The following is a 4,967-nucleotide window of genomic DNA, read 5'->3' on the forward strand; positions in this document are numbered from 1 at the left end:
TCCCTCTTATTTTCAGTTTTTATTTCGTTATACTTAGGGCAGTTACTGAAATAGCTGAATGTAGATCTGTTGTTCGACTGTAATAGTTATCTACTGCTGCATCACAAGTACGGTCAATTTGGCCCTCTTACCCTACACGTTCGTTATCTCAGTCTTCGTGTGTCAGGGATCCGGGCATAGCCTGGCTGCTTCAGGAGCTCTCTCAGGGCTCCAGGCAAGGTGTTTTCTAGGGCTAGAGCCTTACCTGAAAGCTCTACTGGGGAAAGGCCCCTTCTCAAGGCTGTTCGGTGACTTGCAGGTTGTTGGAAGGCAGCCTTGGTGTTGTGCCGGCTGTTGGCCAGAGACCACCTTCAATTCCTTGCCACGCTGGGTTCTCCCCAGGACAGCTCACAACACAACAATCTTCTTCAGCAAAGCCAGCAAAGAGGAGAGTCTGCTGGCGGGATGGGAGTTAGAGTCTTACGTAACAATCGTGGAATGGACATCCTGTCACCTTTGCCAGATTCTGTCGGAGAGAAGCAAGTCGCAGGTGCTGCCTGTGTGCGAGTGCATGTCTTACCCAGTGTGAAGACCAGGAGGTGGGGTCGTTGGGGGCCTGCTCTTATTGCCACCCCTTACCGTTCCCTCTCCAGCTGTGCCACTTGTTTTCACTTCTTCCTGCCTTCTTAATTAAAAAACAAAAGTTCTATTTTGAGACGCCCATGGACTCTTTATACATAGGCATTTGGATTATTTTAGTGGTTCTATGCATCTTTGATTTATTGCAGTATGCTTAGAGTTAGTATTGCAGCACTTAACATGAAATATAAGAGTCTTACAACAGGGACATCCTATTTACTCCTGTGTGCTACTGTTGTTATGTATTTTACAACTACATATATAATACATACATCGTTAATGCTTTGCGTTAAACTATTAGCTGTCTTAAGAAATTTATCTTTCAAAACTTGTTTAAAGGGAGCAGGTAAGGAAAGCAGCTTCCATTGTTGCTCATAGAGGCTGGTCTGTACATGTCGTTTGTAGAAGGCGTTTAATGCTTTAAAACCTAATGATTCAAGGGCACTGTCCTAGAAGAGAGGAATGGGGGGGGGGTCTTTAAAGGGAGCAGGTAAGGAAAGCAGCTTCCATTGTTGCTCATAGAGGCTGGTCTGTACATGTCGTTTGTAGAAGGCGGTTAATGCTTTAAAACCTAATGATTCAAGGGCACTGGAGAAGAATTGGGGGGGTCACTGAAACTCCTGGTGACGTAAGGGAGTAGCTGACCTAAGGCAGATGGGATTCGTTCATGACACAGCCTGATATTTCTGTCCCCGGGACCGAATGGAGGTGCAGTGGTAAAAGATGGTGCTCCATGAGGCTGGCCCACGTGAGAAGGTTCCCAGGTCATGACTGAAGGCCTCCCTGAGCATGCTGGGTGTACATGCACCATCATTTGGGGCTGGCTGAAGCTGGCGGTGGGTCAGAACATACAGACCCTATAGGGGGAGTGCTCACTCTCTTTCTCTTTCTCTCTCATGGAAGAACAAATAAAATAAACTTAAAAACTGCAGTCCTCTCTGCTTTACCGGTGACCTGGAAAGTGGGGGTAGTGTAGCTTAGCAGCAGCTTGGGATCTGGGATGAGGTCTCAGCTCAATCTCAGCTCTGCAGCTGTGTGTTAGCCATATTGCTTGACTAGCTAGAGTTCAATTTTATTTTCTATCATCGGGGCTGTAAGAACTACCTCTTGGGCATGTGTAAAACTGCCGACACAGCCTGACACGCTGGAAGCACTTAATAAGTGTTGGGATTTTTATTTTCACCTGCGTTGCTTTCATTCTGGAATCAGGAACTCACTGAGTATCCAGCAGGGGCTCCCCACATTGAAAAGAAGAGAAACACCCGAGCTGTGGGTGGGAGCTGGCCTGAGTGGGAGGGAGTGTGGCTTTTGGCCTTGCCTTAGTGGCCAGTGGTCACTGGCTCTCTAGAGACCCCAGGCCCTGGTGTCTGCCTGGAGCAATCAGGAGGAAGGACAGAGAGAATGGAGGCATGGAACCAGGCAAAACTGAGAGCTAGAGAAAAGCAAGGGAATCATCTCTTCAAAAACTGACCCCCTGAGGATCTCTGTGGCATCTGATTTAATCCCACCCGCTTGAGGATCCAGGATAGTCACGCCTTTCAGCTACACTTCAATCCCCTTCAAGTAGGTCTTGGGTTCGGTTCTCCAGATGTGTGGAGTTAATAGATGGGGTGGCAGCTGGCCTCCATCTTGGTGTCTAACCCGGCCCTCCCATGACACTCGCAGGTTCAATAGTACCTTCCACACTTGGCTGTCCCCGTGGAAATGACGTGTGTGCCTCCCAGAGATGAGGAACAGACACCGAAGCAAAAACCTCTCTCTCTCTCCTCCTATTTCTCTCCCCACTCCTTCTCTCCCCCTCCCTCTCTCTCCATCCCTCTCTCTCTTCTACTCCCTCTCTCCCTCTTTCTCTCCTTCCCTCTCTCTCTCCCACTGCCTCTCTCCCTCTCTCTCTCCTCCCCTCTCTCTCTCCCCCTCTCTCTCCCTCTCTCTCTCCCACTCCCTCTCTCTTACTCCCTCTCTCCCTCTCCTCCCTTCTCCCTCCTCTCTCTCCCCCTTGCTCTCTCTCATGGCCTGATCTGGTAGATGCCCACTGCCAGGCCACGAGGGCACTCACACAGCCCCTTAGAGAGCCCGCATGGTGAGGAACGGAGGCCTCCAGCCAACAACCAGCTCTACGTGATGGAGTCACCTCAGAACAGGCCTTCCAGCCCAGTCTCGCCTTCGGGTGGCTGCAGCTCCAGCTGACCTCTTGAATGCAGAACCAACTGGCTAAACTACTGACAGACTCTGACCCACAGACACTATGTGAGATAATAAATGTTTGTCGTTTTAAGCTACTTAGTTTTGGGGTAGGTAATAGATAATTTTTTTCTGAGAGAGATTTTTGCTATAGGGCGCATGTGCTTACCAGAGAGATAGACAGAGAGACAGAAAGTGAGAAATCAGCCCCCTGGGGAGATGGCCATGCCACAATCCCTTCATTTCCATTCTCCTCTTGAGATTTTGGGCACGCACACACACGCCCAGCACGAGTTTTAGGCCACCATGTCCAGGACTCAAGAACCACAATCGACTCCGGGGAGTCCAGCGACGTAACCATTATGCCATCTGCTGGTTCTAGCAATAGATAACTTTAAAGATTTTTTAAAATACAGCAATATGTAGCTAAGAAGACGGTCTAGAGAAAGAGGGAATACGTAAACAAGTTGTGGATAAAGCAAAGTTAACAGACATCTTTACTGAGAGACTTTTCTAAGGCTCTGTGCCTTGTGAACATCTGAGCAAGTGTCATCAAGTTTAGACTTTCTGAAACTTATTTGACCACAGGCCCCGGTCTCTGTCTACCCCCTGCCCTCACCCCAGACATTTTCTTTCTTTCTTTTTTTTTTTTTAAAGCTATCTGAGACAGTGAGGTGCAAGTTCCCTCCATCTTGGCCACTGCTCAGCCAATTAGGTGCACTTTCGAGAACAATCAGAAGCCGATTCATCAAGGTATAGGAAGTTAGAGATGCGCTAATGCTTTATGTTAATGACTAACGAGGGTGGGTAATTGCAGATGGCAGGAAGGTGCAAAGTTGTGAAGACATTTCAGTTCTTAGAGCAAATACTGTATTCAAAGAGCTTAAGAATGATTAATGGAGCTTCTGAAATTACGGAGTGCAACCAGAAGCAAGTGTTTGGAACAGAAATTGCTCAGAGGAGTAACCTTGAGGAGCCTGGGGCCAGGAGGGGAGATCTTGTGGACTGAACCCAGGGAAGGGGCAGGGCAGGGCTTGAATGTCCCCGGGGAGGTGCAACCTGGAACGGGGTTGCCTTATGGCCCAGCAGGGGACTCCAGGGAGGTCTGGCTTGGTGTGTGAACAGGGCTGGAGCCGGAGTTGGAAGTGATCATAGATCCTAGACCTTTATGTGCACCTGACACCCTGCTTTATACAGGGCTTGTGTCCCACCATGACTCCCCAGGGTTGTCAGCGGCTGGGGGACCCTATTCTGCAGGACAAGATGCTGACTGGTCTACCCTCTGGGCTGGCCAGTGTTGAATGGGAATAGAGCTTCAATTTTGCAAGCTGGAAAGCGTCTTGAAGATGGATGTCTAGTGGTTAGGGGCATCAGATCTCACATGGCTGACTACGGTTCAAATCCCCAGCCCTGATGGTTTGAAAAACATGCTGACCACATGCGCACGTGTGGCCCAAATCCCGACAGCATAGAGGAACGGTGGAAATGGGATTGCGGCGTGACCACACCCCATCAGAGGGGGTCCTTTTTCCCTCTCCCTCCCCCTTGCTCGCTCTCTCTCTGGTGAGCACGTACGCTCTCTGGCAATTTTGTTTTTTAAAAGAGAAGAGAGGAGAGAGCGCGAGAGAGAAGTGACCAGTTTGACAAGAAGATCTTTCCCTCGAGGAAGAGAAAGCCAGGGTGTCCTTTGTCTCTTCCCCTGAATGGAGAGACTCTGGGGGAGGGACGGGTCTAGGTCTATCTTGGGGATGTAGGAAACCTGAACCCTGGGCCGGGGGCACTGGCCTCATCTCCTGCTGCCAGCTCCAACATGGTTGAGATTCTGGGCACTGCCGCTTGGCATTTATAATCCTGTCACTGCAGATGAAGGATGGAGAGTGTGTCCACCCTGGGAGGCTCTGCCCGGAGCCGAGTGACCAGTCAAGACCGCTTTCTCGGCCCCCCCATCTCCAGCGCACCCACCGCCTCACCCCCTCCTGTCGCTGTCGACATCCTTCTCCCAGACAGCCTGCCAGGGAGTGGGCGCCGGGCCGCACCTCTGGCCTTTCTGGCTTCCGGTGTGATGGATGAGTGGGTTGCGCTCCTCCTGTCCCTGCTCCGGCTTCATCCGCCCTCTCTTTCCCGGTGCAAGGAAAAGCCACAGGCCCTCTGGGCCCTGGTGCATGGAG

Source organism: Tupaia chinensis, unplaced genomic scaffold, assembly GCF_000334495.1.
Source record: "Tupaia chinensis unplaced genomic scaffold, TupChi_1.0 Scaffold000159_1, whole genome shotgun sequence".
Classification (NCBI taxonomy): domain Eukaryota; kingdom Metazoa; phylum Chordata; class Mammalia; order Scandentia; family Tupaiidae; genus Tupaia; species Tupaia belangeri.